This window comes from Glycine max, chromosome 7 (genome assembly GCF_000004515.6).
Source record: "Glycine max cultivar Williams 82 chromosome 7, Glycine_max_v4.0, whole genome shotgun sequence".
Classification (NCBI taxonomy): Eukaryota; Viridiplantae; Streptophyta; class Magnoliopsida; order Fabales; family Fabaceae; genus Glycine; species Glycine max.
The window spans coordinates 21646721-21659364 of NC_038243.2; the positions used below are offsets into that span (position 1 = coordinate 21646721).

At 35.4% G+C, this 12644-nt stretch overlaps 1 pseudogene; it reads right to left on the reverse strand.

Moving 5' to 3' along the window:
* LOC100802827 (uncharacterized) overlaps window positions 1–12443 on the reverse strand; it is a 37026-nt pseudogene extending 24583 nt beyond the window's left edge.
* Between the last annotated feature and the right edge of the window lie 201 nt (window positions 12444–12644).

Sequence of the window (12644 nt, forward strand, 5' to 3'; positions counted from 1 at the left end):
AAAACCCAATCAATTAGGGTACTTGTCTTAATTCATTTGAATGAACATTAAATTGTTAACATTTAAATTTTAAATTGTGAAAAAAGTTACCTTTTCAATCCATATCATTATCACACGTTTATAATTATATAAAAAGGCTTCTTAGAGATGTAGGTTGAAAGAATGACATGAACCCTAATCCTAATATCCATATAAGCTCATCTATTATTTAGAGTTTCTCTATTGCTTATCATCTTTGTTTGATTGATTGAGATAAGGTGGGTCATTGATAATTGATATGCATACGTAATTTGTGTATTTAAATCACATAGAAATTATCTAGTTTTCCTCTCTTTTATTGCTTCTTTTGTGTTAAAATATTAGGAATTTAGCTTCTTCTGAGTTTTTTTATCTAATAGACGCTAAAGTTAGTCAATTTATAGTGATTTTGGTTGTATTTTTTTTTGTAAAGATACAACAGGAGGCTTGGAAGAGGATTGAAGAACTGGAGTGTCACACTCAGGGCAATAACCTCGCTTAGCGCATCAGGACCGCTCAACCCAAGAAGCCCACTTAGCGCAAGAAGCCACCTTGGAAGCCTGTTGTCATGTGTAAGCGCACACCCTACGGCTTAGTGCGTGGTCACTTAAGCCAGTTGGACATGTGCGCTCAAAGCGCACATTTGGCTCAGCACATTGTCAATTTCGAGAAAACATGACGATGTTACGTTGAAATCAAAAAATTGGGAGATATTTTTAGCAACCAGCCATTGGGCAAAGGAAGAGAAAGCAAGGGCATCCATTGGAGCAAAGAAAAAGAGGGAAAAATCCTATTGGAGGAGAAATCTCTCACTGGGAGCACCATCCATTCCATTTCCTCTTACCCTTTTGTATTTGTAAGCCTCTCATGATAATGAGAGGCTAAACTCACCATTGTTGGGAGCTCGAAAACTCAACACTCTTGATGTAATGATTGTAACTATCTATTTAAAGTTATTTTGATATCATTACTTCTTTTATTTGCTTATTATCATGTTTGTGGTCTAATCATACATGCTCATATTGTGTTTTAGGATTTAGACATTGAAAAATGTTTATATTCTAAGAACTTGAACAGAACATCTAGGTAATCCATCTCCAAAGATAGAATGGTTTTGTTTAGCCTAATTTATGCATCTCTGCTCATAATGCAAATGATTTGATGGAACTCATAAGAGATTAAGAGTGAAATTAGGTTATTTAGGCAATTTTATGTGAGGATTCACGATCATAGTAGGCTAGTGGATATGGGTAATAATCAGATTAACATTAAATAGAGAAAAATCCTTAATATCGTATCAAGATAGTTATGATAGGCAGAGCCCCCAACATGTCCGTAATTCTGCATCAACCGTCACTACATTGCTCTGAGTGTTTGTTTTCTTACCCTTACACATGCTTTGCTTTGTAGTTTAATTTACATCATATTTACAATTATGCGTTGTTACTCAACAAACATCCAATTCAATTCATTAATTGATTAAAATTAGACATACACGAACTCTAAGTACAGTCAAAGTCCCTGTGAACTCGACCCTCGATCTTACCGTTTTATTACTACTTGAATGAATTACTGCACTTTCCAATGAGTTAACAGTTATCCCTTTGGATTGGGTGAGGTACCCCTTATGGTTGTGATAGAGTATACGCCAGTAATGTCTACAATTCTATTTTAGTCTCTATAGTAGGCTATTACTTGTACTGTAACTGTATCACAGTTAACCACTAGTTATAAGTCTTTGTCATTGCTGACTTAGCAATATAACTAGCTTCTCAAAGAGTCTCAGAGTCTTAAGTCTATAAATATGTACTTCATTACATTTTTCATTGTGAAAAGAAAATCTTAGCTTCTTATTCATTTTCTATGAACAAACAAACTCTAGTAGGTTGTAAACAGATATATCAATAGATTCATTGAATTAATACAAGAAAAATGTTGACCTCTACTTGGAGATTGCGCATAAGTCACAAGTAGTTGGTGGACTAACTTGGGTAAATCTTTGAATTTGATTCCTTCTTCCCTAAACTCGTTAATTTCTAGATTAGTTATATCTTGTGAACTTTCTATTGTTCATATTGGAATTGGATTTTGTCTTGGCTTGCATCATTGGTTTACTCTTTCAAATTGTTTTTTAAATCATCTACATAGGTTGTATCTTTTCTAAACTTATTTTGCTACATCTTTAGTTTGAATGCATCAAAATGCATAATTTCTCTAAGTTGCTTAAAAATTTGTGATCAGCCAATTCACCCTTGACCCTCCTCTTGGGTGGTGGTTGCCGTGGTTAACACCAACCGCGAGACCTGATTTCTCTCCAAGACCAGCCTAACCTTGTTGGTTTCACTCACATTGGAGTCCTAATGCGTCTATATGTATGCATTATTTGTTTTCAATCCAGCATTTCCGGTGCATCTCCCTACCGAGTGTGGCAGTACATGCAATCCTTTTTCTAGAAGCCTCCACTTGCATCAAACATGTCCTAGTGTCTTCTCTTTAGATTTGAGCTCGCATCAAGAGAATCAGTCTAACATGTGGCAATCCTCAAAAATCATCCTAGCCATGTGGCAATCCTACAATCTCAAATTATGTTGTTTGATTTCTGTTTCCTAAAAAGGTGTGCTTGTAACAAGCTTAAAGCTACATAAGTTTTAACTTGAGGGATATTTAGGTCAGAACTTGATCATGATTAGTGTAAATAAGGATTCATACTTGAAGTTTTATGAACATATGATATTCTAATACATGAAAATACACAATAGAATATCATTCAAAGTCTCTATTCTCTCATGTTGGAAAGTCCCCTTAATTGCAGTCATCCCTAGTCCACCTTAGTTGTGGTGGGTAGTCGTGGGCATGAGAAGGGCATGTTGGATATCTCACATGACTAGTGATATGATCGAAATAGAGTATATAAGTGGAAGACAATCTTCATCTTATAAGTTGATTTTTAGGGTTGAGTTAAGCCCCAAGCCCAATTTCTAACTTCCTCTATACTAAAATCCCTGTAAGTTCAACATATCTAAACACACAAAGTCACACATCTAAATAACTTTCAAGGTAGAAAAAAACATTAAATACAACACCAATAGAAGCTTCTATAAATTCGCATAAGATTAAAAGTTTTAAACAATATACAAACAATAGCAGTCACCTTCGAAATATAAGAACACTAGAAAGATTCATATACCTACCTTAGCCAGCCTCTTTTCTTAAGCTAAAATACGTTGTCAACCAAATTCAAAATAGGGACAATCATGTTAGGTGGGGTCCACTACAAAATGGTTAAAATTAAGAAGGTTAATAGTGTCTTCTAAACGAAAAATAAAAAGGTTAAATTGATACATAGTCCTTGTAATTTTTTAAAATGTCCAAATAGGTCCCTTTAAAATTTGTAATTGGTCATTATAGTTCATAATTTCTAATTCAGTCCCTATTGTCGGTCCGAAACTATTAACCTCCTAATAATTTCAATATATATATATATATATTTGATTTGGTGCTATAATCTAGCATACTTTTATAGCACCATAACGGTGCTTTAACTGTAAGGAGTAAGGACCTCCTGATTTGAGAAATTTGAAATTATAGGGACTCAAAATAAGAATTTTATAATTATACGTACTCGGTTACAAACTTTTGAATGTAGGAAAGTAGTTGAATATTCTCTATAAGTATAGGGACAAACATACTAAGTAATCATAAAAAATGGAGTCAATGAACAGCAAATAAAAACCCAAGATCCTGACAACATCCTGCTTATGACAAGTAAAACTTTAAGATTGACAGAGGGTTTCCAAAATATTTTCTCAGAGAACACCATTGTTTTGCCTCGTGGTGCTCATCTATAACAATTAAAAACTATTGGAAATAGCATCCTATTGAAAAGATTCCATAAATAATAAGGCTAACTGAGGTATAAACACTTGAGGAGATCTTGAAAAACTAGGATGCTTGATATCAATTCATCTTGTATCTCTATTTGTTGGATACATGCCAATCACACAAACGAATAAAACAAGCCTTTAGCCAACTAATGGAATCAAATTCAATAAAAACACAGATTTATTTTCTTACCATTTTATTTGAAATGATCATTCTCTTTTTTCCCCCTTAAACGAAGATAAGAAACCAACACTAGTATAGCAATGCTGTACAGTTTTCATCATGTATCTTAATCTAAATGCAATCCCCAACTTTGCCAAGTAGGTAGCATAACATTCAACAGCTTGATCCCTAAGAGAATAAGCATCTAATGCACAACTTAAGAACACATTAATAAGTAACAAAAAACAAACCAAATATCACAATCAACAAGTGTGTTGTGCATAACAAAAAAGAGAGCAATCCCAGCTGACTATAGACTTCAGGTGGAACGTCCTCCAAATTATCAGGAACTAGTTTGAAATTCGTAGCTGGTACATCCTTGCCAACCTTAGCTTCCATTGTTGCATTATGTTTTCTATCTAGATCCAAGTTACTAGATTCACTACCATGGTCTATTAGCGGTTGTGAATAATCGTTTGAGGAGATTCCAATGGGGCCATAAATACTTTGATTGTTCCCCATTGCAGTTACTTTTTGTTCATTTATGTCTCAAGGAAATTTCAATGGGGGTTTACCGGAAAGCGCACCGGATCGTCAAGTATTTAAAATTAAAACGGATGAATCCGAGTATCGAACACAAGGAACTAATGTTAGCCTAAATTAAGTTTAGAATCGAAGCATTGTTGAGAGAACATGTATAAGTGATAATTTCAAACAGAATTTAAACAAAACTTGTATACTAAAAAACTATAAAATGCAAGGTAAATAAAATGACAGCAATAAGTAGAAATGTTGGGTCTTTCTAACAAACAAGCTGGTGCATGGAAATATATTTCTCTAATCAATCATGCTCTTGTATTCAATGTTGTAGCCTAAATTACTAAACCCTCGATCCTTTGTCAGGCCGAATTAATCCAAGCTTCATCCGCAGATCCCTCATTTAAGACTAGGCCCGATTTAGATAGCCCTCTTAGGTTTAGACTAACTTAAACTGAGTTTTGTCCGCAGATCCCTCATTTAAGACTAGACTCAGCTCAAGTAGCTTACGGAAGTTTAGCCTAAGCTTCATCCGCAGATCCCTCATGTAGGACTAGGCCTAAACTAAACAACATTATTGTAACAGCATAATTAAAACCAAAACTTAATCCACATATCTCTCATGTAAGACTAAGTTTCAATCCGGCTTCAATCAAGTTCTAAGGCAACAATACATTTCCCAATGCTAAAGTCACCTAACTGTGCACACAAATGGGTGATCAGACCAAAAGCATACAAACATTAAGCATTGATTGAAGCATTGAACATAGAAAACACAATCAATTAGATATTATGTATTTACATAAGTTGTTCATTAAAAATCCCCAACTAGGGTGTTTAGCCAGCCATTACAAAGAAACCCTAACAATAAATGAGATTAAAAGCATAGAATGATAGTTTGCTACATAAGAAGGGGGATTCCTCCTCCTCTTCTCAGCATCTCACACTCATTCTCTACTCAATAATCTCTCTCAAATGATAAAACCTAGGCTTCAATGCACAAGTTGTTCCTCTTTGCTGCTTCTAGGGCTCTTTTCCCAAAATAGGCACTCTGGCTGCTGTGGGATTCTGTGCCCTGGGCTTGCTTACCCTAATTCTGCATAAAAAAGGCTTTAAATAGGCTCTGAAGTCGCTACGTTGCGCTTAGCACTACCCTCGCGCTTAGCGCGGGTAAGTGGATTCGAGCTTAGCGCCAGTCGTGCGCTGAGCCTGGCTGAAGGCACCTGCTGCGCTTAGCGCACTGATCTCGCGCTTAGCGCACGGCTGTGATGCTGTTGCTCTACCAGATTCTCCTTTGCGCTAAGTGCGCTGAAGCTACGCTTAGCTGTGGATATGCGCTTAGCCCAACTGCTACTGTTTGCAATTCAAAACTTAGCCTCTTTTTCACCAGAAAATGCACAGATTTCATCATTAAATCCAAAGGAAATGTTCTCGAGATAGCGTTAACCATAAAACTAGATTTATGTACAGAATTTACTCTAAAATAACCATAAATTAGGGAACTATACAAACTTTGGAAAATGATTTCTATACAAAAGTTAGTCGTATAAAGCGACTAACAAATTCCACTCATTATCTTCTACTACTTTATCAATATTCTCATCACCTTCCTCATTTTCAGAGCTAAATACACACTCTAAAGTATTTTGCCTTGAAATATTTTGCCTTGTCAATTGTTAAAAATGTAATACATTATGGCAGCTACCAACACCCCTGGTCTATCCTGGCCAACAAGCCCGCAACAACGATAATTATGCTAGATGCAATATAAAACCATTCAAGTGTGTCTTCACCTAATAACTTAAGCTTTTGGGATAATTGGTTCATGATATGGTATCAAAGCCTCTATGACAAGTGGTTTAAAGTTCAATCCTTGCTAACCGTCATTTTTCTAACTAAAGTTGAGTTGTAGAATAGGTGGACCCCTGCATTATTCATGCTTTGAGCCCAAAGGCCCCTGCATGAGGGGCCATAATAGAGAATCCTAACTCGTGGGTAACCATGCTTAGAATAGCTATAACCTAAGCACTTAAACAAAGTATGACAAAATCCAAAATGTTTAAACCAGATATCTGCTAGGGTCCTCATCGTTGAAGATTTCCCAAAAGAGTAGTTCTTTAGGTGGAAAACAGGAAAGAAAAAGGTTAGTAGATTGTCATTTTTCCCTTCTTTAAGTACGGAAGAAACTATATAATAGTCACTTGTCAATCTTACAATAAGAAATACCAAGCAGATTCAAACCTTTGAGGAAACACTCAAAAAGTCCCATACTTCATGTTGCTTAGCAATATTCGTTGTTGATAGGAGGTCTTGAAGCAAGACAACTATTTGATGTAATGATATAGATGTTAAAAAAAGCACAACACAAAACATTAAGAATTGTAGAAATGAGAGATAATACCTAGAGATATTTGTCAAATTGAATGCAACGCTGATAGACAAAGGCATCCTCTGTGCTTTAGAAAAATATCCTTTTGGGAGGCAAATGGAAGACGTAATTGGGAATATCTTTTAGATGTCGATGCAATCGCTCAAAATTCCTGTATTTGAATATCACCAAAAGAAAGTTCAGTGATGTAACAACACAAAATAAATATGGAACAAAACAATTTTGAAACTCCATCATATTCATTCCCAATATCAAGGATCAAAATATAAAATGGGAAAAGAGAATGGTTCAACAAAAAATAGAATTGTGTGGTCCTATATTTTATTGTATACCAAAAACTTAAAACCCAAACATATCAATTTATAACCAGTATAAACCCAATTCTTATTAACGTGTTGGAAACTATCCAAATTTAAACAAACGTAACTTGTGCACTCCCACAATTTTAGAAATGAATGAAAGCAAACTCTACCTCTCCTGACAAACCAAGTTTTCTCTTGACCATCAGTCACTACAATTGAATAGACAGCAAAAGAAGTGGATCCTAGTTTCTCAAAATATGCTCCCAACACCTATAGTGTACAAGTAAACAACAAACAACAATCCAATTGAATAAAAGGAACCACAGCAATATCCCATCTATCACAACTTGAAATCCATTCCGATTTATAAGAGTGAACATTATATTGATTTACATTTTACAATAGTATAAATAACAGTTACAACAATATCAGTCAAAATTGCATACCCGACACTGAAGCTTGGGAACAACATGTGCCTCTCTTCTAAAAACCATGTCAAAACTACTCTTTCCTAGAAATCCTTCACCATGTTTCTCAGATTCAGCGGTGTGGAACTCTGACCTTGGAGACCCTCCCTCATGAGTTTGGATTCCCACAAGAGAAGCACTGCTAAATCTCTTGAGTGAGTCCTTATATTTATTGAAGTCCTTCACCTCATCAACTCGATGATCTGTTTCAGAAGAGAATTCCTTGTCATGATCTGGTGAAGACTCTAACTTATGCCCACATTTTCTCAAGATTCTCGGGCATAAGAACTTCAGTTCTTCTCTAAGTTGCAGCCTCCAACATTTGTGATGTTGCTCCATGTGGAGCTTGTAGGCCTAATGGAGTCATTTGCTTCTTGAAGATGAATGACAATGGAATGACAAGGAAGAAAGATGATTGGAGATGCCACTTCAAGGAGAAGATGAGTCAAGAAGAAGCTCACCACCATAGGAAGCTATGGATAAGAACTTGAAGGTAGGAGAAGATTAGTGGAGGGAGAGGGAGAAAAGGAGCACGAAATTTTGTGCCTCAAATGAGGTTTGAACTTTGAAGTGCAATTCTCAAATAATCAAAGTTGAAAAAACTGCACACACATGACCTTTATTTATAGCCTAAGTGTCACATAAAATTGGAGGGAAATTTGAATTTCTATTCAAATTTCACTTGAATTTAAAATTGAATTTGTGGAACCAAATTTTGATGCCAAAATTCCACTAATTATGATTATTAAATGTTAGGTATGGTTCAGCCCACTAATCCAAGATCAAGTCCAAGATTCTCCACTATGTGTGCTTAGTGTTGGATCGAGTGGCCTTAGAATAATTAAGAGGGGGGGGTTGAATTAATTATTCCTAAACCTTTACTAATTAAAAAATTTACTCTTCTAAGGCTTTTACTTATGTTGTTAAGAGAATAAGGAGTAGAAGAGAAACATAACAGAAAGTAAAAGCGGAAATTAAATGCACAGCGGAAATTAAAAGAGTAGGGAAGAAGGAGACCAACACACAAGAGTTTTTATACTGGTTCGGCAACAACCCGTGCCTACATCCAGTCCCCAAGCGACCTGTGGTCCTTGAGATTTCTTTCAACCTTGGAAAAATCTTTTTACAAGCAAAGATCCACAAAGGATGTACCCTCCCTTGTTCTCTTTGAAACCCTAGTGGATGTACCCTCCACTAGAACTGATCCACAAGAGATGTACCCTCTCTTGTTCTTAGTCAAACCCAAGTAGATGTACCCTCTACTTGTACCACAAAGGATGTACCCTCCAATGTGTTAAGACAAAGATCTCAGGCGGTTAAACCTTTGATACTTTGTGAATGGGGATACAAAAGAATTCTCAGGCGGTTAGTCCTTTGAACACTTTTGTATTTGGGAAAGGGAAGAATCAAAAGAATTCTCAGACTGTGTTGTTTTGAATTCTTTGACAAGGGAGAAGGGAGACACAAAAGAATTCAGGAGGTTAGTCCTTCGTTCTTTTGGAAAAGGGAGAAGAGACACACAAAAGAATTTAGGCGGTTAGTCCTTGGCGAATTCTTTTTGGCAAAGGGAGAAGAGAATGAAAAAGATGAATAGCACAAGTTTTCAAGGTTTGGAAAACCAGAAAACTTCATAAAGCATTTGGTACAAAGAAGAAGAAGAAGTTCAAAGAGATTCAAGGCTTGTAAAGGATTGTAAGAGATTGATTGGAAAAGTATTCAAGATTGAAAGAATGAATTGGAAAAGATTGATTGATAGAATGAATGAATGAAAATGCAAAACAAAGCCTTGCTTTTATAGACTCTTCATGTCCAGTCAAGAAGAACATTTAGAAGAGTTATAACTTTTAGAAAAACTTAAAACCAATTTGAAAAAGTCAAAAACCTTTTGAAGAGTTACATCTTTTGATTTATTCAGAAACAATCACTGGTAATCGATTACCAAATCAGTGTAATCGATTACACAAGGCTTTTATGTGAAAGGATGTGACTCTTCGCATTTGAATTTGAATTTCAACGTTCAAAGGCACTGGTAATCGATTACTAAAACATTGTAATCGATTACAACTTTTTGAAATTAATTGAAACGTTGTAAATTCAGTTTGAAAACTTTTTCAAATCCATTTTGCTACTGGTAATCGATTACAATAATCTGGTAATCGATTACCAGAGAGTAAAAACTCTTTGGTAAACATGTTTTGAGAAAAATTCATGTGCTACTCAGTTTTTGAAAAAACCTTTTCATACTTATCTTGATTAAGCTTTTTCTTGATTCTTGAATAGCCTTTTCTTGATTCTTGAATCTTGATTCTTGATTCTTGAATTCAACTTTCCTCTTGAATCTTGAAGTGTTCTTGATTCTATCTTGAACATCTTGAACTCATTCTTTGATATCTTTTGTTATCATCTTTGTTATCATCAAAACATCTTTGAATCACTCTTGATTCATCATGAAGCTTTGCTTCTACACTTAGGTGTCATAAGGCATGCAAAGCATGAAGGACATACACAAAGTATGACTATATGATGTGACAATGGGGTGTAGCAAGCAAATGCTCACCTCCCCCTCTAAAATTTAATTGGATTGGGCTTCTCCCAATTCAATCAAATTTATTTCCCAACACACATCAAATATTCACTTAATGCATGTGAAATTACAAAATTACCCCTAATACAAAAAGTAGTCTAGGTGCCCTAAAATACAAGGGCTGAAAAATCCTACATTTCTAGAATACCCTACCTACATTATGGAGCCCTAAATACAAGGCCCAAAAATAATGAAATCTTAATCTAATGTACAAAGATAAGTGGGCTCATACTTAGCCCATGGACTCAAAATCTACCCTTAGGCTCATGAGAAACACATACTTCTATCTTTTATATCTCAACATTGAAGCTTATCAACTAATAGCCAGAACAAAATCATGGTAGGAAATGCGAAGGTGTTCTATGTCCCATATATACCAAGTCTGATCCAAAATCTCACCCGCTAAAAACATAAACAATCTATAAAAGTTCTTATTTCTATCTAAGATATTGGCAAAGGAAACCCTTTAACAGGTTACAAATTGTTAAGGCCTATCAGCAAAACAAGAAAGATTTAAAGTGAAATTTAAGACAAAATATTCAACTTACGCAGGGCTTGCCAAATTCATGGCAGGTTGCAATATCAAACAAGTTACAATTTCTCGAGCTATAGATCGAATGGCAGGACATTGAACTTCTCATTTTCTTAATACCATAGCTAATAATCCTCTCATTAGCCGCCGAAGAACCTAAAGAAAGAGAAATCATCAGATGAGGTATGAGATGTATTTTGCCAAAGAAAAACATAGAAGACATCCTGACACTCCACTCACACCTTGTACTCACTCTTTGGAGACATTAGTGCTAGATGAAGCTCCTTAGAATTCAACAGACAGAATTTCAATCTTCCATCCCTCTCCTCAGAAGATAAGGTTAACATAACATCAACACCTATAGCAGCTTGATTTCTTCTGAAAAGGTCTATGTGATCACCTATTAGATCAACTATGTCCCTACAATCACAAGTGACACATAACAAGCTAGAGAACTTGCCAAATTTCTTTCTTCCAAAAGCAAATAATAGAAGAGGGAAAAATCATGTGTACCTTGTGAGCAAGTCAACGAGGTTTATCTCTTTAACTCTTGCTGACACTTCAGCAATAGCATGCATGATTAAGTCATGTACCAGCTCAGGAAACTCCATATCTGGAGTAATGTTTGCATACCACATATTTATCACAAAGTCCTTCAATATCAAATCAACAAAATCATTTAAGGCAGCCTCCACAATAGGAGAATTAATCTTCTTCTTCCATTTGGGAGGGGGAGGTGAATAAGTGAGGTGCCCGTCATTCAGTGGCAGTTGATTTTTCTCCAAATGAGATAGATAAGTCTATAATCTAGGTGGTTGAACCTTCCAATGGAATTCCACCTTGTTCAAAAGAATGCACAGACAAGAAACAAACAGAATGGACATAGGAAGACTCATCCACATTGATTTAATTTTATCCGTTGTGTGCAACAAAGAACAAAATAGCAAATAAATAAAAATTGACAGTCTTAAAAGCATAACCCAGATAGCAAAATAAAAAATTTAAATTTTAATACTGTAAATTAGCAATCATGAAGCAAAACCAAGGTGGGAAAAGGACAAAACTTGGATGCAGTTCCTAAGGTACTATTGGTGTTGTTCTCTGATCAAAATATAAGTTTCACTTAAATAATCTGCTTAATAAAGGTTTGCAATTGCATTAAATATCAGCATAACTTACCGAGTTGAAACTCAAATTCTGACTAAAGTATAACACCAAAAGCACTTAAGGAAATGTCAGCATCTAAGTTTTGGTCATAGAACAATGGCATATTTTTCAATCAGGACTCTATATTTGGAGTCTTAAAGCAAATCCCAGATAGGAAAAAGGCAAGTTTCAATCAAAGACCCAAAATTTGGAGCCTTAAAGTAAAACCCAGATAGAAAAATAGTGATTGCAATAACAAGGAATCATTGTGAGAACGTGAGGCGGGCGGAATAGGGAATAACTTACGAGTGAAGAAATAGGAAATGGCGAATATACAAAGAGCCCACCGTAGAAAATAGAGCTTGGCCTCTTCAATTAGATAATAGATGATATTTGTTGTTGAAGTGGGTGTTAGAGGACCCATCTTCTTGTTTTCTCTGTAACATAAAGCACACGAAAATGTCACAGCGACAACCTCGCTATCTTTGTTAGGTTTTAGTTCGTTTCTTTTTTGTCCCACCCAAGCTATTCTTTCTCAATGAACTCCTATTTCTATATTAGCTTTATTTAATAAGTTTGCTATTAGAAATTGACATTCTTTTTATAGGATAAATACCCAATTTCA